The sequence below is a fragment of the Lissotriton helveticus genome, chromosome 1_2, assembly GCF_964261635.1.
Source record: "Lissotriton helveticus chromosome 1_2, aLisHel1.1, whole genome shotgun sequence".
Classification (NCBI taxonomy): Eukaryota; Metazoa; Chordata; class Amphibia; order Caudata; family Salamandridae; genus Lissotriton; species Lissotriton helveticus.
In genome coordinates, this window is record NC_136058.1 from 377,463,994 (window position 1) to 377,487,020 (window position 23,027).

Below are 23,027 nucleotides of genomic sequence, written 5' to 3' on the forward strand. Positions count from 1 at the left end.
AAATTGTACACATATGAACAAAGTGTGCGCAGCAGACATGACAACGCCAAAGTTTCACATGATGATGGCTTATATAAGACAAGCTCCAGGCAGGCACATACATATCAAGATATATATTGAGTCTAAGGAAAGATGCTGTAGTCACTCGTCTCTGTGGCGCAATCGGTTAGCGCATTGGGCTGTTAACCGAAAGGTTGGTGGTTCAAGCCCACCCAGGGACGTATTATTTTGCCTGAATGAAACACTTGAATGGAAAACAGATACATACCTTTGCTCTCTCTTGCTGGACACCCTTTCCCTGAATATTTCAATTCTCTGCGTTCTCTCGGCACCTGCAGTCAATTTCATAATTAGGATAGAAAACAAAAGGTCAAGCTCTGTAATACAACTGTAGGCATATGAGGAGGGGAAAATAAGTCAAAAGGCCCACAGCATTTGTTGATCTGGCTCCGAAAGCTGTAAGTGTAAGGACCTCGTGGCGTAACGGTAGCGCGTCTGACTCCAGATCAGAAGGTTGCGTGTTCAAATCACGTCGGGGTCACTGCTTACCATTTTATTCCCCACTGAGGTCATATATTTCCTTTCGAAAACAAAGTCAAAAGAAAGCAGTCTTGCATTGGCTGGGAATCGAACCCGGGCCTCCCGCGTGGCAGGCGAGAATTCTACCACTGAACCACCAATGCTTCACATGGGTCGTTCACAGGCAGAGCTCTGCCCAAGACAGTGATCAGGTGCACACACTTAAATTGTACAGATATGAACAAAGTGTGCGCAGCAGACATGATAACGCCAACGTTTCACATGAAGATGGCAAGAATCAGATGCAGGAGACTATAACTATGAATGTCTTTGCATTTGCTGAGGTCACTGGCTTGGGACTAGAGTTGTGTTTATCAGGGCATGATGGCAGGCTGCTCCCGACAAAAGTGGTTCACAGAATGCACCCGCCAGATCACCAGCACTATTGTGTTTCAGATTATCTCACTGAACTCTCCTCCTGGAAAATCCTTCCCACTGGCTTTCCCAGATTCTGTGTCCTCCCCTAAATGCTGGGGTGAAACGGGCAGAGTTCTGCGCCCTGCGTCCCTTTACGCATCCCTAACGCGCTCCCAACGCGGCCTACAGCCCTGGTCGGGCACAGCCCTGGTCGGGCTTAGATCACTGGAGCCTTTTGTGACCAAGAACTCCGGAAGCCTAGGGTCAGGCCTGTTGCACAGGCATATTGTGCCTTGCCAATCCGGGATTGTTGTGTTTCAGGGCCTAGCCATCAATACTCCTGGGATTTCTTTCCCTGAGAACCCTCTTGTCCCTGTCCTCCCACAAGCCCCAGCTTTTATGTAAAATAAAGTGTGCACCATGGGCCTTCCCCTATTTGCTCTCTCCCCAATCTCTTTCTCCAAAGCTGAGCTCTGAAGGTAAATGTATCTATCTGAGTGAGGGGCTAGGGAGGGCCTTTCCCAGCAGTCTTACAAGTCAAGAGTTCAGAGAAAGCACCTGCTATGGGAGGGAGACTTTGCTCACAGAGAAGTCAAGTCTAACATAACACATCTGATGGGCAAGGCACACGCCTTACTGGCTGGTAGCACACCTACAGAGGAGCAGGGAGCTATGCTAAGCAGGCAACAGAAAAGTCATGTATGTGTCTCATACACTGGGACCGGTAGTAATACTGGCTCTAAGACCATTAGACAGTAGTCTATTCATCATTACGTCCAACAATAACAAGACACTAAGCAAATGAGAAATGCTGTATGGCATAAAGACGCATTATATAACACAAGCTCCAGGCAGGCACACAATTATCAAGATATATATTGAGTCTCAGGAACTGTGCTACAGTTATTAACCTCTGTGGTGCAAATGGTTAGCGCGTTCGGTTGTTAACAGAAAGGTTGGTGGTTCAAGCCCACCCAGGGAAGTATCCTTTTTGCCGGCATGAAACACTTTAATGAAACACAGATACGTACCTCTGCTCTCTCCTGCTTAAGACCCTTTATCTGAACATTTCAATCCTCTGCGTTCTCTCTGCACCTGCAGTCAATTTCATAATTAGGATAGAAAACAAAAGGCCTAGCCCTGTAATACAACTGTAGGCATATGAGGAGGGGAAAATAAGTCAAAAGGCCATCAGCATTCGTTGATCTGGCTTGAAGGCTGTAAGTGTAAGGACCTTGTGGCGCAACGGTAGCGCGTCTGACTCCAGATCAGAAGGTTGCGTGGTCAAATCACGTCGGGGTCACTGCTTACCATTTTATTCCCCACTGAGTTCATATATTTCCTTTCGAAAACAAAGTCAAAGGAACGCAGCTTTGCATTGGCCGGGAATCGAACCCGGGCCTCCCGCGTGGCAGGCGAGAATTCTACCACTGAACCACCAATGCTTCACATGGGGAGTTCACAGGCATAGCTCTGTCCAAGACAGTGATCAGGTGCACACACTTAAATTGTACACATATGAACAAAGTGTGCGCAGCAGACATGACAACGCCAAAGTTTCACATGATGATGGCTTATATAAGACAAGCTCCAGGCAGGCACATACATATCAAGATATATATTGAGTCTAAGGAAAGATGCTGTAGTCACTCGTCTCTGTGGCGCAATCGGTTAGCGCGTTCGGCTGTTAACCGAAAGGTTGGTGGTTCAAGCCCACCCAGGGACGTATTATTTTGCCTGAATGAAACACTTGAATGGAAAACAGATACATACCTTTGCTCTCTCTTGCTGGACACCCTTTCCCTGAATATTTCAATTCTCTGCGTTCTCTCGGCACCTGCAGTCAATTTCATAATTAGGATAGAAAACAAAAGGTCAAGCTCTGTAATACAACTGTAGGCATATGAGGAGGGGAAAATAAGTCAAAAGGCCCACAGCATTTGTTGATCTGGCTCCGAAAGCTGTAAGTGTAAGGACCTCGTGGCGTAACGGTAGCGCGTCTGACTCCAGAGCAGAAGGTTGCGTGTTCAAATCACGTCGGGGTCACTGCTTACCATTTTATTCCCCACTGAGGTCATATATTTCCTTTCGAAAACAAAGTCAAAAGAAAGCAGTCTTGCATTGGCTGGGAATCGAACCCGGGCCTCCCGCGTGGCAGGCGAGAATTCTACCACTGAACCACCAATGCTTCACATGGGTCGTTCACAGGCAGAGCTCTGCCCAAGACAGTGATCAGGTGCACACACTTAAATTGTACACATATGAACAAAGTGTGCGCAGCAGACATGATAACGCCAACGTTTCACATGAAGATGGCAAGAATCAGATGCAGGAGACTATAACTATGAATGTCTTTGCATTTGCTGAGGTCACTGGCTTGGGACTAGAGTTGTGTTTATCAGGGCATGATGGCAGGCTGCTCCCGACAAAAGTGGTTCACAGAATGCACCCGCCAGATCACCAGCACTATTGTGTTTCAGATTATCTCACTGAACTCTCCTCCTGGAAAATCCTTCCCACTGGCTTTCCCAGATTCTGTGTCCTCCCCTAAATGCTGGGGTGAAACGGGCAGAGTTCTGCGCCCTGCGTCCCTTTACGCGTCCCTAACGCGCTCCCAACGCGGCCTACAGCCCTGGTCGGGCTTAGATCACTGGAGCCTTTTGTGACCAAGAACTCCGGAAGCCTAGGGTCAGGCCTGTTGCACAGGCATATTGTGCCTTGCCAATCCGGGATTGTTGTGTTTCAGGGCCTAGCCATCAATACTCCTGGGATTTCTTTCCCTGAGAACCCTCTTGTCCCTGTCCTCCCACAAGCCCCAGCTTTTATGTAAAATAAAGTGTGCACCATGGGCCTTCCCCTATTTGCTCTCTCCCCAATCTCTTTCTCCAAAGCTGAGCTCTGAAGGTAAATGTATCTATCTGAGTGAGGGGCTAGGGAGGGCCTTTCCCAGCAGTCTTACAAGTCAAGAGTTCAGAGAAAGCACCTGCTATGGGAGGGAGACTTTGCTCACAGAGAAGTCAAGTCTAACATAACACATCTGATGGGCAAGGCACACGCCTTACTGGCTGGTAGCACACCTACAGAGGAGCAGGGAGCTATGCTAAGCAGGCAACAGAAAAGTCATGTATGTGTCTCATACACTGGGACCGGTAGTAATACTGGCTCTAAGACCATTAGACAGTAGTCTATTCATCATTACGTCCAACAATAACAAGACACTAAGCAAATGAGAAATGCTGTATGGCATAAAGACGCATTATATAACACAAGTTCCAGGCAGACACACAATTATCAAGATATATATTGAGTCTCAGGAACTGTGCTACAGTTATTAACCTCTGTGGTGCAAATGGTTAGCGCGTTCGGTTGTTAACAGAAAGGTTGGTGGTTCAAGCCCACCCAGGGAAGTATCCTTTTTGCCGGCATGAAACACTTTAATGAAACACAGATACGTACCTCTGCTCTCTCCTGCTTAAGACCCTTTATCTGAACATTTCAATCCTCTGCGTTCTCTCTGCACCTGCAGTCAATTTCATAATTAGGATAGAAAACAAAAGGCCTAGCCCTGTAATACAACTGTAGGCATATGAGGAGGGGAAAATAAGTCAAAAGGCCATCAGCATTTGTTGATCTGGCTTGAAGGCTGTAAGTGTAAGGACCTTGTGGCGCAACGGTAGCGCGTCTGACTCCAGATCAGAAGGTTGCGTGGTCAAATCACGTCGGGGTCACTGCTTACCATTTTATTCCCCACTGAGTTCATATATTTCCTTTCGAAAACAAAGTCAAAGGAACGCAGCCTTGCATTGGCCGGGAATCGAACCCGGGCCTCCCGCGTGGCAGGCGAGAATTCTACCACTGAACCACCAATGCTTCACATGGGGAGTTCACAGGCATAGCTCTGTCCAAGACAGTGATCAGGTGCACACACTTAAATTGTACACATATGAACAAAGTGTGCGCAGCAGACATGACAACGCCAAAGTTTCACATGATGATGGCTTATATAAGACAAGCTCCAGGCAGGCACATACATATCAAGATATATATTGAGTCTAAGGAAAGATGCTGTAGTCACTCGTCTCTGTAGCGCAATCGGTTAGCGCGTTCGGCTGTTAACCGAAAGGTTGGTGGTTCAAGCCCACCCAGGGACGTATTATTTTGCCTGAATGAAACACTTGAATGGAAAACAGATACATACCTTTGCTCTCTCCTGCTGGACACCCTTTCCCTGAATATTTCAATTCTCTGCGTTCTCTCGGCACCTGCAGTCAATTTCATAATTAGGATAGAAAACAAAAGGTCAAGCTCTGTAATACAACTGTAGGCATATGAGGAGGGGAAAATAAGTCAAAAGGCCCACAGCATTTGTTGATCTGGCTCCGAAAGCTGTAAGTGTAAGGACCTCGTGGCGTAACGGTAGCGCGTCTGACTCCAGATCAGAAGGTTGCGTGTTCAAATCACGTCGGGGTCACTGCTTACCATTTTATTCCCCACTGAGGTCATATATTTCCTTTCGAAAACAAAGTCAAAAGAAAGCAGTCTTGCATTGGCTGGGAATCGAACCCGGGCCTCCCGCGTGGCAGGCGAGAATTCTACCACTGAACCACCAATGCTTCACATGGGTCGTTCACAGGCAGAGCTCTGCCCAAGACAGTGATCAGGTGCACACACTTAAATTGTACACATATGAACAAAGTGTGCGCAGCAGACATGATAACGCCAACGTTTCACATGAAGATGGCAAGAATCAGATGCAGGAGACTATAACTATGAATGTCTTTGCATTTGCTGAGGTCACTGGCTTGGGACTAGAGTTGTGTTTATCAGGGCATGATGGCAGGCTGCTCCCGACAAAAGTGGTTCACAGAATGCACCCGCCAGATCACCAGCACTATTGTGTTTCAGATTATCTCACTGAACTCTCCTCCTGGAAAATCCTTCCCACTGGCTTTCCCAGATTCTGTGTCCTCCCCTAAATGCTGGGGTGAAACGGGCAGAGTTCTGCGCCCTGCGTCCCTTTACGCATCCCTAACGCGCTCCCAACGCGGCCTACAGCCCTGGTCGGGCACAGCCCTGGTCGGGCTTAGATCACTGGAGCCTTTTGTGACCAAGAACTCCGGAAGCCTAGGGTCAGGCCTGTTGCACAGGCATATTGTGCCTTGCCAATCCGGGATTGTTGTGTTTCAGGGCCTAGCCATCAATACTCCTGGGATTTCTTTCCCTGAGAACCCTCTTGTCCCTGTCCTCCCACAAGCCCCAGCTTTTATGTAAAATAAAGTGTGCACCATGGGCCTTCCCCTATTTGCTCTCTCCCCAATCTCTTTCTCCAAAGCTGAGCTCTGAAGGTAAATGTATCTATCTGAGTGAGGGGCTAGGGAGGGCCTTTCCCAGCAGTCTTACAAGTCAAGAGTTCAGAGAAAGCACCTGCTATGGGAGGGAGACTTTGCTCACAGAGAAGTCAAGTCTAACATAACACATCTGATGGGCAAGGCACACGCCTTACTGGCTGGTAGCACACCTACAGAGGAGCAGGGAGCTATGCTAAGCAGGCAACAGAAAAGTCATGTATGTGTCTCATACACTGGGACCGGTAGTAATACTGGCTCTAAGACCATTAGACAGTAGTCTATTCATCATTACGTCCAACAATAACAAGACACTAAGCAAATGAGAAATGCTGTATGGCATAAAGACGCATTATATAACACAAGCTCCAGGCAGGCACACAATTATCAAGATATATATTGAGTCTCAGGAACTGTGCTACAGTTATTAACCTCTGTGGTGCAAATGGTTAGCGCGTTCGGTTGTTAACAGAAAGGTTGGTGGTTCAAGCCCACCCAGGGAAGTATCCTTTTTGCCGGCATGAAACACTTTAATGAAACACAGATACGTACCTCTGCTCTCTCCTGCTTAAGACCCTTTATCTGAACATTTCAATCCTCTGCGTTCTCTCTGCACCTGCAGTCAATTTCATAATTAGGATAGAAAACAAAAGGCCTAGCCCTGTAATACAACTGTAGGCATATGAGGAGGGGAAAATAAGTCAAAAGGCCATCAGCATTCGTTGATCTGGCTTGAAGGCTGTAAGTGTAAGGACCTTGTGGCGCAACGGTAGCGCGTCTGACTCCAGATCAGAAGGTTGCGTGGTCAAATCACGTCGGGGTCACTGCTTACCATTTTATTCCCCACTGAGTTCATATATTTCCTTTCGAAAACAAAGTCAAAGGAACGCAGCTTTGCATTGGCCGGGAATCGAACCCGGGCCTCCCGCGTGGCAGGCGAGAATTCTACCACTGAACCACCAATGCTTCACATGGGGAGTTCACAGGCATAGCTCTGTCCAAGACAGTGATCAGGTGCACACACTTAAATTGTACACATATGAACAAAGTGTGCGCAGCAGACATGACAACGCCAAAGTTTCACATGATGATGGCTTATATAAGACAAGCTCCAGGCAGGCACATACATATCAAGATATATATTGAGTCTAAGGAAAGATGCTGTAGTCACTCGTCTCTGTGGCGCAATCGGTTAGCGCGTTCGGCTGTTAACCGAAAGGTTGGTGGTTCAAGCCCACCCAGGGACGTATTATTTTGCCTGAATGAAACACTTGAATGGAAAACAGATACATACCTTTGCTCTCTCTTGCTGGACACCCTTTCCCTGAATATTTCAATTCTCTGCGTTCTCTCGGCACCTGCAGTCAATTTCATAATTAGGATAGAAAACAAAAGGTCAAGCTCTGTAATACAACTGTAGGCATATGAGGAGGGGAAAATAAGTCAAAAGGCCCACAGCATTTGTTGATCTGGCTCCGAAAGCTGTAAGTGTAAGGACCTCGTGGCGTAACGGTAGCGCGTCTGACTCCAGAGCAGAAGGTTGCGTGTTCAAATCACGTCGGGGTCACTGCTTACCATTTTATTCCCCACTGAGGTCATATATTTCCTTTCGAAAACAAAGTCAAAAGAAAGCAGTCTTGCATTGGCTGGGAATCGAACCCGGGCCTCCCGCGTGGCAGGCGAGAATTCTACCACTGAACCACCAATGCTTCACATGGGTCGTTCACAGGCAGAGCTCTGCCCAAGACAGTGATCAGGTGCACACACTTAAATTGTACACATATGAACAAAGTGTGCGCAGCAGACATGATAACGCCAACGTTTCACATGAAGATGGCAAGAATCAGATGCAGGAGACTATAACTATGAATGTCTTTGCATTTGCTGAGGTCACTGGCTTGGGACTAGAGTTGTGTTTATCAGGGCATGATGGCAGGCTGCTCCCGACAAAAGTGGTTCACAGAATGCACCCGCCAGATCACCAGCACTATTGTGTTTCAGATTATCTCACTGAACTCTCCTCCTGGAAAATCCTTCCCACTGGCTTTCCCAGATTCTGTGTCCTCCCCTAAATGCTGGGGTGAAACGGGCAGAGTTCTGCGCCCTGCGTCCCTTTACACGTCCCTAACGCGCTCCCAACGCGGCCTACAGCCCTGGTCGGGCACAGCCCTGGTCGGGCTTAGATCACTGGAGCCTTTTGTGACCAAGAACTCCGGAAGCCTAGGGTCAGGCCTGTTGCACAGGCATATTGTGCCTTGCCAATCCGGGATTGTTGTGTTTCAGGGCCTAGCCATCAATACTCCTGGGATTTCTTTCCCTGAGAACGCTCTTGTCCCTGTCCTCCCACAAGCCCCAGCTTTTATGTAAAATAAAGTGTGCACCATGGGCCTTCCCCTGTTTGCTCTCTCCCCAATCTCTTTCTCCAAAGCTGAGCTCTGAAGGTAAATGTATCTATCTGAGTGAGGGGCTAGGGAGGGCCTTTCCCAGCAGTCTTACAAGTCAAGAGTTCAGAGAAAGCACCTGCTATGGGAGGGAGACTTTGCTCACAGAGAAGTCAAGTCTAACATAACACATCTGATGGGCAAGGCACACGCCTTACTGGCTGGTAGCACACCTACAGAGGAGCAGGGAGCTATGCTAAGCAGGCAACAGAAAAGTCATGTATGTGTCTCATACACTGGGACCGGTAGTAATACTGGCTCTAAGACCATTAGACAGTAGTCTATTCATCATTACGTCCAACAATAACAAGACACTAAGCAAATGAGAAATGCTGTATGGCATAAAGACGCATTATATAACACAAGCTCCAGGCAGGCACACAATTATCAAGATATATATTGAGTCTCAGGAACTGTGCTACAGTTATTAACCTCTGTGGTGCAAATGGTTAGCGCGTTCGGTTGTTAACAGAAAGGTTGGTGGTTCAAGCCCACCCAGGGAAGTATCCTTTTTGCCGGCATGAAACACTTTAATGAAACACAGATACGTACCTCTGCTCTCTCCTGCTTAAGACCCTTTATCTGAACATTTCAATCCTCTGCGTTCTCTCTGCACCTGCAGTCAATTTCATAATTAGGATAGAAAACAAAAGGCCTAGCCCTGTAATACAACTGTAGGCATATGAGGAGGGGAAAATAAGTCAAAAGGCCATCAGCATTTGTTGATCTGGCTTGAAGGCTGTAAGTGTAAGGACCTTGTGGCGCAACGGTAGCGCGTCTGACTCCAGATCAGAAGGGTGCGTGGTCAAATCACGTCGGGGTCACTGCTTACCATTTTATTCCCCACTGAGTTCATATATTTCCTTTCGAAAACAAAGTCAAAGGAACGCAGCCTTGCATTGGCCGGGAATAGAACCCGGGCCTCCCGCGTGGCAGGCGATAATTCTACCACTGAACCACCAATGCTTCACATGGGGAGTTCACAGGCATAGCTCTGTCCAAGACAGTGATCAGGTGCACACACTTAAATTGTACACATATGAACAAAGTGTGCGCAGCAGACATGACAACGCCAAAGTTTCACATGATGATGGCTTATATAAGACAAGCTCCAGGCAGGCACATACATATCAAGATATATATTGAGTCTAAGGAAAGATGCTGTAGTCACTCGTCTCTGTGGCGCAATCGGTTAGCGCGTTCGGCTGTTAACCGAAAGGTTGGTGGTTCAAGCCCACCCAGGGACGTATTATTTTGCCTGAATGAAACACTTGAATGGAAAACAGATACATACCTTTGCTCTCTCTTGCTGGACACCCTTTCCCTGAATATTTCAATTCTCTGCGTTCTCTCGGCACCTGCAGTCAATTTCATAATTAGGATAGAAAACAAAAGGTCAAGCTCTGTAATACAACTGTAGGCATATGAGGAGGGGAAAATAAGTCAAAAGGCCCACAGCATTTGTTGATCTGGCTCCGAAAGCTGTAAGTGTAAGGACCTCGTGGCGTAACGGTAGCGCGTCTGACTCCAGATCAGAAGGTTGCGTGTTCAAATCACGTCGGGGTCACTGCTTACCATTTTATTCCCCACTGAGGTCATATATTTCCTTTCGAAAACAAAGTCAAAAGAAAGCAGTCTTGCATTGGCTGGGAATCGAACCCGGGCCTCCCGCGTGGCAGGCGAGAATTCTACCACTGAACCACCAATGCTTCACATGGGTCGTTCACAGGCAGAGCTCTGCCCAAGACAGTGATCAGGTGCACACACTTAAATTGTACACATATGAACAAAGTGTGCGCAGCAGACATGATAACGCCAACGTTTCACATGAAGATGGCAAGAATCAGATGCAGGAGACTATAACTATGAATGTCTTTGCATTTGCTGAGGTCACTGGCTTGGGACTAGAGTTGTGTTTATCAGGGCATGATGGCAGGCTGCTCCCGACAAAAGTGGTTCACAGAATGCACCCGCCAGATCACCAGCACTATTGTGTTTCAGATTATCTCACTGAACTCTCCTCCTGGAAAATCCTTCCCACTGGCTTTCCCAGATTCTGTGTCCTCCCCTAAATGCTGGGGTGAAACGGGCAGAGTTCTGCGCCCTGCGTCCCTTTACGCGTCCCTAACGCGCTCCCAACGCGGCCTACAGCCCTGGTCGGGCTTAGATCACTGGAGCCTTTTGTGACCAAGAACTCCGGAAGCCTAGGGTCAGGCCTGTTGCACAGGCATATTGTGCCTTGCCAATCCGGGATTGTTGTGTTTCAGGGCCTAGCCATCAATACTCCTGGGATTTCTTTCCCTGAGAACCCTCTTGTCCCTGTCCTCCCACAAGCCCCAGCTTTTATGTAAAATAAAGTGTGCACCATGGGCCTTCCCCTATTTGCTCTCTCCCCAATCTCTTTCTCCAAAGCTGAGCTCTGAAGGTAAATGTATCTATCTGAGTGAGGGGCTAGGGAGGGCCTTTCCCAGCAGTCTTACAAGTCAAGAGTTCAGAGAAAGCACCTGCTATGGGAGGGAGACTTTGCTCACAGAGAAGTCAAGTCTAACATAACACATCTGATGGGCAAGGCACACACCTTACTGGCTGGTAGCACACCTACAGAGGAGCAGGGAGCTATGCTAAGCAGGCAACAGAAAAGTCATGTATGTGTCTCATACACTGGGACCGGTAGTAATACTGGCTCTAAGACCATTAGACAGTAGTCTATTCATCATTACGTCCAACAATAACAAGACACTAAGCAAATGAGAAATGCTGTATGGCATAAAGACGCATTATATAACACAAGCTCCAGGCAGACACACAATTATCAAGATATATATTGAGCCTCAGGAACTGTGCTACAGTTATTAACCTCTGTGGTGCAAATGGTTAGCGCGTTCGGTTGTTAACAGAAAGGTTGGTGGTTCAAGCCCACCCAGGGAAGTATCCTTTTTGCCGGCATGAAACACTTTAATGAAACACAGATACGTACCTCTGCTCTCTCCTGCTTAAGACCCTTTATCTGAACATTTCAATCCTCTGCGTTCTCTCTGCACCTGCAGTCAATTTTATAATTAGGATAGAAAACAAAAGGCCTAGCCCTGTAATACAACTGTAGGCATATGAGGAGGGGAAAATAAGTCAAAAGGCCATCAGCATTTGTTGATCTGGCTTGAAGGCTGTAAGTGTAAGGACCTTGTGGCGCAACGGTAGCGCGTCTGACTCCAGATCAGAAGGTTGCGTGGTCAAATCACGTCGGGGTCACTGCTTACCATTTTATTCCCCACTGAGTTCATATATTTCCTTTCGAAAACAAAGTCAATGGAACGCAGCCTTGCATTGGCCGGGAATCGAACCCGGGCCTCCCGCGTGGCAGGCGAGAATTCTACCACTGAACCACCAATGCTTCACATGGGGAGTTCACAGGCATAGCTCTGTCCAAGACAGTGATCAGGTGCACACACTTAAATTGTACACATATGAACAAAGTGTGCGCAGCAGACATGACAACGCCAAAGTTTCACATGATGATGGCTTATATAAGACAAGCTCCAGGCAGGCACATACATATCAAGATATATATTGAGTCTAAGGAAAGATGCTGTAGTCACTCGTCTCTGTAGCGCAATCGGTTAGCGCGTTCGGCTGTTAACCGAAAGGTTGGTGGTTCAAGCCCACCCAGGGACGTATTATTTTGCCTGAATGAAACACTTGAATGGAAAACAGATACATACCTTTGCTCTCTCCTGCTGGACACCCTTTCCCTGAATATTTCAATTCTCTGCGTTCTCTCGGCACCTGCAGTCAATTTCATAATTAGGATAGAAAACAAAAGGTCAAGCTCTGTAATACAACTGTAGGCATATGAGGAGGGGAAAATAAGTCAAAAGGCCCACAGCATTTGTTGATCTGGCTCCGAAAGCTGTAAGTGTAAGGACCTCGTGGCGTAACGGTAGCGCGTCTGACTCCAGATCAGAAGGTTGCGTGTTCAAATCACGTCGGGGGCACTGCTTACCATTTTATTCCCCACTGAGGTCATATATTTCCTTTCGAAAACAAAGTCAAAAGAAAGCAGTCTTGCATTGGCTGGGAATCGAACCCGGGCCTCCCGCGTGGCAGGCGAGAATTCTACCACTGAACCACCAATGCTTCACATGGGTCGTTCACAGGCAGAGCTCTGCCCAAGACAGTGATCAGGTGCACACACTTAAATTGTACACATATGAACAAAGTGTGCGCAGCAGACATGATAACGCCAACGTTTCACATGAAGATGGCAAGAATCAGATGCAGGAGACTATAACTATGAATGTCTTTGCATTTGCTGAGGTCACTGGCTTGGGACTAGAGTTGTGTTTATCAGGGCATGATGGCAGGCTGCTCCCGACAAAAGTGGTTCACAGAATGCACCCGCCAGATCACCAGCACTATTGTGTTTCAGATTATCTCACTGAACTCTCCTCCTGGAAAATCCTTCCCACTGGCTTTCCCAGATTCTGTGTCCTCCCCTAAATGCTGGGGTGAAACGGGCAGAGTTCTGCGCCCTGCGTCCCTTTTCGCGTCCCTAACGCGCTCCCAACGCGGCCTACAGCCCTGGTCGGGCACAGCCCTGGTCGGGCTTAGATCACTGGAGCCTTTTGTGACCAAGAACTCCGGAAGCCTAGGGTCAGGCCTGTTGCACAGGCATATTGTGCCTTGCCAATCCGGGATTGTTGTGTTTCAGGGCCTAGCCATCAATACTCCTGGGATTTCTTTCCCTGAGAACCCTCTTGTCCCTGTCCTCCCACAAGCCCCAGCTTTTATGTAAAATAAAGTGTGCACCATGGGCCTTCCCCTATTTGCTCTCTCCCCAATCTCTTTCTCCAAAGCTGAGCTCTGAAGGTAAATGTATCTATCTGAGTGAGGGGCTAGGGAGGGCCTTTCCCAGCAGTCTTACAAGTCAAGAGTTCAGAGAAAGCACCTGCTATGGGAGGGAGACTTTGCTCACAGAGAAGTCAAGTCTAACATAACACATCTGATGGGCAAGGCACACGCCTTACTGGCTGGTAGCACACCTACAGAGGAGCAGGGAGCTATGCTAAGCAGGCAACAGAAAAGTCATGTATGTGTCTCATACACTGGGACCGGTAGTAATACTGGCTCTAAGACCATTAGACAGTAGTCTATTCATCATTACGTCCAACAATAACAAGACACTAAGCAAATGAGAAATGCTGTATGGCATAAAGACGCATTATATAACACAAGCTCCAGGCAGGCACACAATTATCAAGATATATATTGAGTCTCAGGAACTGTGCTACAGTTATTAACCTCTATGGTGCAAATGGTTAGCGCGTTCGGTTGTTAACAGAAAGGTTGGTGGTTCAAGCCCACCCAGGGAAGTATCCTTTTTGCCGGCATGAAACACTTTAATGAAACACAGATACGTACCTCTGCTCTCTCCTGCTTAAGACCCTTTATCTGAACATTTCAATCCTCTGCGTTCTCTCTGCACCTGCAGTCAATTTCATAATTAGGATAGAAAACAAAAGGCCTAGCCCTGTAATACAACTGTAGGCATATGAGGAGGGGAAAATAAGTCAAAAGGCCATCAGCATTTGTTGATCTGGCTTGAAGGCTGTAAGTGTAAGGACCTTGTGGCGCAACGGTAGCGCGTCTGACTCCAGATCAGAAGGTTGCGTGGTCAAATCACGTCGGGGTCACTGCTTACCATTTTATTCCCCACTGAGTTCATATATTTCCTTTCGAAAACAAAGTCAAAGGAACGCAGCCTTGCATTGGCCGGGAATCGAACCCGGGCCTCCCGCGTGGCAGGCGAGAATTCTACCACTGAACCACCAATGCTTCACATGGGGAGTTCACAGGCATAGCTCTGTCCAAGACTGTGATCAGGTGCACACACTTAAATTGTACACATATGAACAAAGTGTGCGCAGCAGACATGACAACGCCAAAGTTTCACATGATGATGGCTTATATAAGACAAGCTCCAGGCAGGCACATACATATCAAGATATATATTGAGTCTAAGGAAAGATGCTGTAGTCACTCGTCTCTGTGGCGCAATCGGTTAGCGCGTTCGGCTGTTAACCGAAAGGTTGGTGGTTCAAGCCCACCCAGGGACGTATTATTTTGCCTGAATGAAACACTTGAATGGAAAACAGATACATACCTTTGCTCTCTCTTGCTGGACACCCTTTCCCTGAATATTTCAATTCTCTGCGTTCTCTCGGCACCTGCAGTCAATTTCATAATTAGGATAGAAAACAAAAGGTCAAGCTCTGTAATACAACTGTAGGCATATGAGGAGGGGAAAATAAGTCAAAAGGCCCACAGCATTTGTTGATCTGGCTCCGAAAGCTGTAAGTGTAAGGACCTCGTGGCGTAACGGTAGCGCGTCTGACTCCAGATCAGAAGGTTGCGTGTTCAAATCACGTCTGGGTCACTGCTTACCATTTTATTCCCCACTGAGGTCATATATTTCCTTTCGAAAACAAAGTCAAAAGAAAGCAGTCTTGCATTGGCTGGGAATCGAACCCGGGCCTCCCGCGTGGCAGGCGAGAATTCTACCACTGAACCACCAATGCTTCACATGGGTCGTTCACAGGCAGAGCTCTGCCCAAGACAGTGATCAGGTGCACACACTTAAATTGTACACATATGAACAAAGTGTGCGCAGCAGACATGATAACGCCAACGTTTCACATGAAGATGGCAAGAATCAGATGCAGGAGACTATAACTATGAATGTCTTTGCATTTGCTGAGGTCACTGGCTTGGGACTAGAGTTGTGTTTATCAGGGCATGATGGCAGGCTGCTCCCGACAAAAGTGGTTCACAGAATGCACCCGCCAGATCACCAGCACTATTGTGTTTCAGATTATCTCACTGAACTCTCCTCCTGGAAAATCCTTCCCACTGGCTTTCCCAGATTCTGTGTCCTCCCCTAAATGCTGGGGTGAAACGGGCAGAGTTCTGCGCCCTGCGTCCCTTTACGCGTCCCTAACGCGCTCCCAACGCGGCCTACAGCCCTGGTCGGGCACAGCCCTGGTCGGGCTTAGATCACTGGAGCCTTTTGTGACCAAGAACTCCGGAAGCCTAGGGTCAGGCCTGTTGCACAGGCATATTGTGCCTTGCCAATCCGGGATTGTTGTGTTTCAGGGCCTAGCCATCAATACTCCTGGGATTTCTTTCCCTGAGAACCCTCTTGTCCCTGTCCTCCCACAAGCCCCAGCTTTTATGTAAAATAAAGTGTGCACCATGGGCCTTCCCCTATTTGCTCTCTCCCCAATCTCTTTCTCCAAAGCTGAGCTCTGAAGGTAAATGTATCTATCTGAGTGAGGGGCTAGGGAGGGCCTTTCCCAGCAGTCTTACAAGTCAAGAGTTCAGAGAAAGCACCTCCTATGGGAGGGAGACTTTGCTCACAGAGAAGTCAAGTCTAACATAACACATCTGATGGGCAAGGCACACGCCTTACTGGCTGGTAGCACACCTACAGAGGAGCAGGGAGCTATGCTAAGCAGGCAACAGAAAAGTCATGTATGTGTCTCATACACTGGGACCGGTAGTAATACTGGCTCTAAGACCATTAGACAGTAGTCTATTCATCATTACGTCCAACAATAACAAGACACTAAGCAAATGAGAAATGCTGTATGGCATAAAGACGCATTATATAACACAAGCTCCAGGCAGGCACACAATTATCAAGATATATATTGAGTCTCAGGAACTGTGCTACAGTTATTAACCTCTGTGGTGCAAATGGTTAGCGCGTTCGGTTGTTAACAGAAAGGTTGGTGGTTCAAGCCCACCCAGGGAAGTATCCTTTTTGCCGGCATGAAACACTTTAATGAAACACAGATACGTACCTCTGCTCTCTCCTGCTTAAGACCCTTTATCTGAACATTTCAATCCTCTGCGTTCTCTCTGCACCTGCAGTCAATTTCATAATTAGGATAGAAAACAAAAGGCCTAGCCCTGTAATACAACTGTAGGCATATGAGGAGGGGAAAATAAGTCAAAAGGCCATCAGCATTTGTTGATCTGGCTTGAAGGCTGTAAGTGTAAGGACCTTGTGGCGCAACGGTAGCGCGTCTGACTCCAGATCAGAAGGTTGCGTGGTCAAATCACGTCGGGGTCACTGCTTACCATTTTATTCCCCACTGAGTTCATATATTTCCTTTCGAAAACAAAGTCAAAGGAACGCAGCCTTGCATTGGCCGGGAATCGAACCCGGGCCTCCCGCGTGGCAGGCGAGAATTCTACCACTGAACCACCAATGCTTCACATGGGGAGTTCACAGGCATAGCTCTGTCCAAGACAGTGATCAGGTGCACACACTTAAATTGTACACATATGAACAAAGTGTGCGCAGCAGACATGACAACGCCAAAGTTTCACATGATGATGGCTTATATAAGACAAGCTCCAGGCAGGCACATACATATCAAGATATATATTGAGTCTAAGGAAAGATGCTGTAGTCACTCGTCTCTGTGGCGCAATCGGTTAGCGCGTTCGGCTGTTAACCGAAAGGTTGGTGGTTCAAGCCCACCCAGGGACGTATTATTTTGCCTGAATGAAACACTTGAATGGAAAACAGATACATACCTTTGCTCTCTCCTGCTGGACACCCTTTCCCTGAATATTTCAATTCTCTGCGTTCTCTCGGCACCTGCAGTCAATTTCATAATTAGGATAGAAAACAAAAGGTCAAGCTCTGTAATACAACTGTAGGCATATGAGGAGGGGAAAATAAGTCAAAAGGCCCACAGCATTTGTTGATCTGGCTCCGAAAGCTGTAAGTGTAAGGACCTCGTGGCGCAACGGTAGCGCGTCTGACTCCAGATCAGAAGGTTGCGTGTCCAAATCACGTCGGGGTCACTGCTTACCATTTTATTCCCCACTGAGGTCATATATTTCCTTTCGAAAACAAAGTCAAAAGAAAGCAGTCTTGCATTGGCCGGGAATCGAACCCGGGCCTCCCGCGTGGCAGGCGAGAATTCTACCACTGAACCACCAATGCTTCACATGGGTTGTTCACAGGCAGAGCTCTGCCCAAGACAGTGATCAGGTGCACACACTTAAATTGTACACATATGAACAAAGTGTGCGCAGCAGACATGATAACGCCAACGTTTCACATGAAGATGGCAAGAATCAGATGCAGGAGACTATAACTATGAATGTCTTTGCATTTGCTGAGGTCACTGGCTTGGGACTAGAGTTGTGTTTATCAGGGCATGATGGCAGGCTGCTCCCGACAAAAGTGGTTCACAGAATGCACCCGCCAGATCACCAGCACTATTGTGTTTCAGATTATCTCACTGAACTCTCCTCCTGGAAAATCCTTCCCACTGGCTTTCCCAGATTCTGTGTCCTCCCCTAAATGCTGGGGTGAAACGGGCAGAGTTCTGCGCCCTGCGTCCCTTTACGCGTCCCTAACGCGCTCCCAACGCGGCCTACAGCCCTGGTCGGGCACAGCCCTGGTCGGGCTTAGATCACTGGAGCCTTTTGTGACCAAGAACTCCGGAAGCCTAGGGTCAGGCCTGTTGCACAGGCATATTGTGCCTTGCCAATCCGGGATTGTTGTGTTTCAGGGCCTAGCCATCAATACTCCTGGGATTTCTTTCCCTGAGAACCCTCTTGTCCCTGTCCTCCCACAAGCCCCTGCTTTTATGTAAAATAAAGTGTGCACCATGGGCCTTCCCCTATTTGCTCTCTCCCCAATCTCTTTCTCCAAAGCTGAGCTCTGAAGGTAAATGTATCTATCTGAGTGAGGGGCTAGGGAGGGCCTTTCCCAGCAGTCTTACAAGTCAAGAGTTCAGAGAAAGCACCTCCTATGGGAGGGAGACTTTGCTCACAGAGAAGTCAAGTCTAACATAACACATCTGATGGGCAAGGCACACGCCTTACTGGCTGGTAGCACACCTACAGAGGAGCAGGGAGCTATGCTAAGCAGGCAACAGAAAAGTCATGTATGTGTCTCATACACTGGGACCGGTAGTAATACTGGCTCTAAGACCATTAGACAGTAGTCTATTCATCATTACGTCCAACAATAACAAGACACTAAGCAAATGAGAAATGCTGTATGGCATAAAGACGCATTATATAACACAAGCTCCAGGCAGGCACACAATTATCAAGATATATATTGAGTCTCAGGAACTGTGCTACAGTTATTAACCTCTGTGGTGCAAATGGTTAGCGCGTTCGGTTGTTAACAGAAAGGTTGGTGGTTCAAGCCCACCCAGGGAAGTATCCTTTTTGCCGGCATGAAACACTTTAATGAAACACAGATACGTACCTCTGCTCTCTCCTGCTTAAGACCCTTTATCTGAACATTTCAATCCTCTGCGTTCTCTCTGCACCTGCAGTCAATTTCATAATTAGGATAGAAAACAAAAGGCCTAGCCCTGTAATACAACTGTAGGCATATGAGGAGGGGAAAATAAGTCAAAAGGCCATCAGCATTTTTTGATCTGGCTTGAAGGCTGTAAGTGTAAGGACCTTGTGGCGCAACGGTAGCGCGTCTGACTCCAGATCAGAAGGTTGCGTGGTCAAATCACCTCGGGGTCACTGCTTACCATTTTATTCCCCACTGAGTTCATATATTTCCTTTCGAAAACAAAGTCAAAGGAACGCAGCCTTGCATTGGCCGGGAATCGAACCCGGGCCTCCCGCGTGGCAGGCGAGAATTCTACCACTGAACCACCAATGCTTCACATGGAGAGTTCACAGGCATAGCTCTGTCCAAGACAGTGATCAGGTGCACACACTTAAATTGTACACATATGAACAAAGTGTGCGCAGCAGACATGACAACGCCAAAGTTTCACATGATGATGGCTTATATAAGACAAGCTCCAGGCAGGCACATACATATCAAGATATATATTGAGTCTAAGGAAAGATGCTGTAGTCACTCGTCTCTGTGGCGCAATCGGTTAGCGCGTTCGGCTGTTAACCGAAAGGTTGGTGGTTCAAGCCCACCCAGGGACGTATTATTTTGCCTGAATGAAACACTTGAATGGAAAACAGATACATACCTTTGCTCTCTCCTGCTGGACACCCTTTCCCTGAATATTTCAATTCTCTGCGTTCTCTCGGCACCTGCAGTCAATTTCATAATTAGGATAGAAAACAAAAGGTCAAGCTCTGTAATACAACTGTAGGCATATGAGGAGGGGAAAATAAGTCAAAAGGCCCACAGCATTTGTTGATCTGGCTCCGAAAGCTGTAAGTGTAAGGACCTCGTGGCGCAACGGTAGCGCGTCTGACTCCAGATCAGAAGGTTGCGTGTCCAAATCACGTCGGGGTCACTGCTTACCATTTTATTCCCCACTGAGGTCATATATTTCCTTTCGAAAACAAAGTCAAAAGAAAGCAGTCTTGCATTGGCCGGGAATCGAACCCGGGCCTCCCGCGTGGCAGGCGAGAATTCTACCACTGAACCACCAATGCTTCACATGGGTTGTTCACAGGCAGAGCTCTGCCCAAGACAGTGATCAGGTGCACACACTTAAATTGTACACATATGAACAAAGTGTGCGCAGCAGACATGATAACGCCAACGTTTCACATGAAGATGGCAAGAATCAGATGCAGGAGACTATAACTATGAATGTCTTTGCATTTGCTGAGGTCACTGGCTTGGGACTAGAGTTGTGTTTATCAGGGCATGATGGCAGGCTGCTCCCGACAAAAGTGGTTCACAGAATGCACCCGCCAGATCACCAGCACTATTGTGTTTCACATTATCTCACTGAACTCTCCTCCTGGAAAATCCTTCCCACTGGCTTTCCCAGATTCTGTGTCCTCCCCTAAATGCTGGGGTGAAACGGGCAGAGTTCTGCGCCCTGCGTCCCTTTACGCGTCCCTAACGCGCTCCCAACGCGGCCTACAGCCCTGGTCGGGCACAGCCCTGGTCGGGCTTAGATCACTGGAGCCTTTTGTGACCAAGAACTCCGGAAGCCTAGGGTCAGGCCTGTTGCACAGGCATATTGTGCCTTGCCAATCCGGGATTGTTGTGTTTCAGGGCCTAGCCATCAATACTCCTGGGATTTCTTTCCCTGAGAACCCTCTTGTCCCTGTCCTCCCACAAGCCCCTGCTTTTATGTAAAATAAAGTGTGCACCATGGGCCTTCCCCTATTTGCTCTCTCCCCAATCTCTTTCTCCAAAGCTGAGCTCTGAAGGTAAATGTATCTATCTGAGTGAGGGGCTAGGGAGGGCCTTTCCCAGCAGTCTTACAAGTCAAGAGTTCAGAGAAAGCACCTCCTATGGGAGGGAGACTTTGCTCACAGAGAAGTCAAGTCTAACATAACACATCTGATGGGCAAGGCACACGCCTTACTGGCTGGTAGCACACCTACAGAGGAGCAGGGAGCTATGCTAAGCAGGCAACAGAAAAGTCATGTATGTGTCTCATACACTGGGACCGGTAGTAATACTGGCTCTAAGACCATTAGACAGTAGTCTATTCATCATTACGTCCAACAATAACAAGACACTAAGCAAATGAGAAATGCTGTATGGCATAAAGACGCATTATATAACACAAGCTCCAGGCAGGCACACAATTATCAAGATATATATTGAGTCTCAGGAACTGTGCTACAGTTATTAACCTCTGTGGTGCAAATGGTTAGCGCGTTCGGTTGTTAACAGAAAGGTTGGTGGTTCAAGCCCACCCAGGGAAGTATCCTTTTTGCCGGCATGAAACACTTTAATGAAACACAGATACGTACCTCTGCTCTCTCCTGCTTAAGACCCTTTATCTGAACATTTCAATCCTCTGCGTTCTCTCTGCACCTGCAGTCAATTTCATAATTAGGATAGAAAACAAAAGGCCTAGCCCTGTAATACAACTGTAGGCATATGAGGAGGGGAAAATAAGTCAAAAGGCCATCAGCATTTGTTGATCTGGCTTGAAGGCTGTAAGTGTAAGGACCTTGTGGCGCAACGGTAGCGCGTCTGACTCCAGATCAGAAGGTTGCGTGGTCAAATCACGTCGGGGTCACTGCTTACCATTTTATTCCCCACTGAGTTCATATATTTCCTTTCGAAAACAAAGTCAAAGGAACGCAGCCTTGCATTGGCCGGGAATCGAACCCGGGCCTCCCGCGTGGCAGGCGAGAATTCTACCACTGAACCACCAATGCTTCACATGGGGAGTTCACAGGCATAGCTCTGTCCAAGACAGTGATCAGGTGCACACACTTAAATTGTACACATATGAACAAAGTGTGCGCAGCAGACATGACAACGCCAAAGTTTCACATGATGATGGCTTATATAAGACAAGCTCCAGGCAGGCACATACATATCAAGATATATATTGAGTCTAAGGAAAGATGCTGTAGTCACTCGTCTCTGTGGCGCAATCGGTTAGCGCGTTCGGCTGTTAACCGAAAGGTTGGTGGTTCAAGCCCACCCAGGGACGTATTATTTTGCCTGAATGAAACACTTGAATGGAAAACAGATACATACCTTTGCTCTCTCCTGCTGGACACCCTTTCCCTGAATATTTCAATTCTCTGCGTTCTCTCGGCACCTGCAGTCAATTTCATAATTAGGATAGAAAACAAAAGGTCAAGCTCTGTAATACAACTGTAGGCATATGAGGAGGGGAAAATAAGTCAAAAGGCCCACAGCATTTGTTGATCTGGCTCCGAAAGCTGTAAGTGTAAGGACCTCGTGGCGCAACGGTAGCGCGTCTGACTCCAGATCAGAAGGTTGCGTGTCCAAATCACGTCGGGGTCACTGCTTACCATTTTATTCCCCACTGAGGTCATATATTTCCTTTCGAAAACAAAGTCAAAAGAAAGCAGTCTTGCATTGGCCGGGAATCGAACCCAGGCCTCCCGCGTGGCAGGCGAGAATTCTACCACTGAACCACCAATGCTTCACATGGGTTGTTCACAGGCAGAGCTCTGCCCAAGACAGTGATCAGGTGCACACACTTAAATTGTACACATATGAACAAAGTGTGCGCAGCAGACATGATAACGCCAACGTTTCACATGAAGATGGCAAGAATCAGATGCAGGAGACTATAACTATGAATGTCTTTGCATTTGCTGAGGTCACTGGCTTGGGACTAGAGTTGTGTTTATCAGGGCATGATGGCAGGCTGCTCCCGACAAAAGTGGTTCACAGAATGCACCCGCCAGATCACCAGCACTATTGTGTTTCAGATTATCTCACTGAACTCTCCTCCTGGAAAATCCTTCCCACTGGCTTTCCCAGATTCTGTGTCCTCCCCTAAATGCTGGGGTGAAACGGGCAGAGTTCTGCGCCCTGCGTCCCTTT

The 23,027-nt window shown here is 47.6% G+C and overlaps 29 non-coding genes across 29 annotated transcripts; 18 read left to right on the forward strand and 11 right to left on the reverse strand.

Moving 5' to 3' along the window:
* Positions 1–147: 147 nt before the first annotated feature.
* TRNAN-GUU (transfer RNA asparagine (anticodon GUU)) lies at positions 148–221 on the forward strand. Its single transcript has one exon. It is a non-coding gene; the product is annotated as a tRNA-Asn (tRNA).
* Positions 222–469: 248 nt separating this feature from the next.
* Positions 470–541, forward strand: TRNAW-CCA (transfer RNA tryptophan (anticodon CCA)). Its single transcript has one exon. It is a non-coding gene; the product is annotated as a tRNA-Trp (tRNA).
* A 1,769-nt stretch (positions 542–2,310) lies between these two features.
* On the reverse strand, positions 2,311–2,381 carry TRNAG-GCC (transfer RNA glycine (anticodon GCC)). The gene has a single exon. It is a non-coding gene; the product is annotated as a tRNA-Gly (tRNA).
* A 207-nt stretch (positions 2,382–2,588) lies between these two features.
* TRNAN-GUU (transfer RNA asparagine (anticodon GUU)) lies at positions 2,589–2,662 on the forward strand. Its single transcript has one exon. It is a non-coding gene; the product is annotated as a tRNA-Asn (tRNA).
* Positions 2,663–4,735: 2,073 nt separating this feature from the next.
* On the reverse strand, positions 4,736–4,806 carry TRNAG-GCC (transfer RNA glycine (anticodon GCC)). Its single transcript has one exon. It is a non-coding gene; the product is annotated as a tRNA-Gly (tRNA).
* A 207-nt stretch (positions 4,807–5,013) lies between these two features.
* On the forward strand, positions 5,014–5,087 carry TRNAN-GUU (transfer RNA asparagine (anticodon GUU)). The gene has a single exon. It is a non-coding gene; the product is annotated as a tRNA-Asn (tRNA).
* Positions 5,088–5,335: 248 nt separating this feature from the next.
* On the forward strand, positions 5,336–5,407 carry TRNAW-CCA (transfer RNA tryptophan (anticodon CCA)). The gene has a single exon. It is a non-coding gene; the product is annotated as a tRNA-Trp (tRNA).
* A 1,769-nt stretch (positions 5,408–7,176) lies between these two features.
* Positions 7,177–7,247, reverse strand: TRNAG-GCC (transfer RNA glycine (anticodon GCC)). The gene has a single exon. It is a non-coding gene; the product is annotated as a tRNA-Gly (tRNA).
* A 207-nt stretch (positions 7,248–7,454) lies between these two features.
* On the forward strand, positions 7,455–7,528 carry TRNAN-GUU (transfer RNA asparagine (anticodon GUU)). The gene has a single exon. It is a non-coding gene; the product is annotated as a tRNA-Asn (tRNA).
* Positions 7,529–9,895: 2,367 nt separating this feature from the next.
* TRNAN-GUU (transfer RNA asparagine (anticodon GUU)) lies at positions 9,896–9,969 on the forward strand. The gene has a single exon. It is a non-coding gene; the product is annotated as a tRNA-Asn (tRNA).
* A 248-nt stretch (positions 9,970–10,217) lies between these two features.
* Positions 10,218–10,289, forward strand: TRNAW-CCA (transfer RNA tryptophan (anticodon CCA)). The gene has a single exon. It is a non-coding gene; the product is annotated as a tRNA-Trp (tRNA).
* A 1,753-nt stretch (positions 10,290–12,042) lies between these two features.
* TRNAG-GCC (transfer RNA glycine (anticodon GCC)) lies at positions 12,043–12,113 on the reverse strand. Its single transcript has one exon. It is a non-coding gene; the product is annotated as a tRNA-Gly (tRNA).
* Positions 12,114–12,320: 207 nt separating this feature from the next.
* On the forward strand, positions 12,321–12,394 carry TRNAN-GUU (transfer RNA asparagine (anticodon GUU)). Its single transcript has one exon. It is a non-coding gene; the product is annotated as a tRNA-Asn (tRNA).
* A 248-nt stretch (positions 12,395–12,642) lies between these two features.
* TRNAW-CCA (transfer RNA tryptophan (anticodon CCA)) lies at positions 12,643–12,714 on the forward strand. Its single transcript has one exon. It is a non-coding gene; the product is annotated as a tRNA-Trp (tRNA).
* A 1,769-nt stretch (positions 12,715–14,483) lies between these two features.
* Positions 14,484–14,554, reverse strand: TRNAG-GCC (transfer RNA glycine (anticodon GCC)). The gene has a single exon. It is a non-coding gene; the product is annotated as a tRNA-Gly (tRNA).
* A 207-nt stretch (positions 14,555–14,761) lies between these two features.
* On the forward strand, positions 14,762–14,835 carry TRNAN-GUU (transfer RNA asparagine (anticodon GUU)). The gene has a single exon. It is a non-coding gene; the product is annotated as a tRNA-Asn (tRNA).
* Positions 14,836–15,083: 248 nt separating this feature from the next.
* On the forward strand, positions 15,084–15,155 carry TRNAW-CCA (transfer RNA tryptophan (anticodon CCA)). Its single transcript has one exon. It is a non-coding gene; the product is annotated as a tRNA-Trp (tRNA).
* Positions 15,156–16,924: 1,769 nt separating this feature from the next.
* TRNAG-GCC (transfer RNA glycine (anticodon GCC)) lies at positions 16,925–16,995 on the reverse strand. The gene has a single exon. It is a non-coding gene; the product is annotated as a tRNA-Gly (tRNA).
* A 207-nt stretch (positions 16,996–17,202) lies between these two features.
* On the forward strand, positions 17,203–17,276 carry TRNAN-GUU (transfer RNA asparagine (anticodon GUU)). Its single transcript has one exon. It is a non-coding gene; the product is annotated as a tRNA-Asn (tRNA).
* Positions 17,277–17,524: 248 nt separating this feature from the next.
* Positions 17,525–17,596, forward strand: TRNAW-CCA (transfer RNA tryptophan (anticodon CCA)). The gene has a single exon. It is a non-coding gene; the product is annotated as a tRNA-Trp (tRNA).
* A 71-nt stretch (positions 17,597–17,667) lies between these two features.
* On the reverse strand, positions 17,668–17,738 carry TRNAG-GCC (transfer RNA glycine (anticodon GCC)). The gene has a single exon. It is a non-coding gene; the product is annotated as a tRNA-Gly (tRNA).
* A 1,627-nt stretch (positions 17,739–19,365) lies between these two features.
* On the reverse strand, positions 19,366–19,436 carry TRNAG-GCC (transfer RNA glycine (anticodon GCC)). The gene has a single exon. It is a non-coding gene; the product is annotated as a tRNA-Gly (tRNA).
* Positions 19,437–19,643: 207 nt separating this feature from the next.
* TRNAN-GUU (transfer RNA asparagine (anticodon GUU)) lies at positions 19,644–19,717 on the forward strand. Its single transcript has one exon. It is a non-coding gene; the product is annotated as a tRNA-Asn (tRNA).
* Positions 19,718–19,965: 248 nt separating this feature from the next.
* On the forward strand, positions 19,966–20,037 carry TRNAW-CCA (transfer RNA tryptophan (anticodon CCA)). The gene has a single exon. It is a non-coding gene; the product is annotated as a tRNA-Trp (tRNA).
* Positions 20,038–20,108: 71 nt separating this feature from the next.
* On the reverse strand, positions 20,109–20,179 carry TRNAG-GCC (transfer RNA glycine (anticodon GCC)). Its single transcript has one exon. It is a non-coding gene; the product is annotated as a tRNA-Gly (tRNA).
* A 1,627-nt stretch (positions 20,180–21,806) lies between these two features.
* On the reverse strand, positions 21,807–21,877 carry TRNAG-GCC (transfer RNA glycine (anticodon GCC)). The gene has a single exon. It is a non-coding gene; the product is annotated as a tRNA-Gly (tRNA).
* A 207-nt stretch (positions 21,878–22,084) lies between these two features.
* Positions 22,085–22,158, forward strand: TRNAN-GUU (transfer RNA asparagine (anticodon GUU)). Its single transcript has one exon. It is a non-coding gene; the product is annotated as a tRNA-Asn (tRNA).
* Positions 22,159–22,406: 248 nt separating this feature from the next.
* TRNAW-CCA (transfer RNA tryptophan (anticodon CCA)) lies at positions 22,407–22,478 on the forward strand. The gene has a single exon. It is a non-coding gene; the product is annotated as a tRNA-Trp (tRNA).
* Positions 22,479–22,549: 71 nt separating this feature from the next.
* On the reverse strand, positions 22,550–22,620 carry TRNAG-GCC (transfer RNA glycine (anticodon GCC)). Its single transcript has one exon. It is a non-coding gene; the product is annotated as a tRNA-Gly (tRNA).
* Between the last annotated feature and the right edge of the window lie 407 nt (positions 22,621–23,027).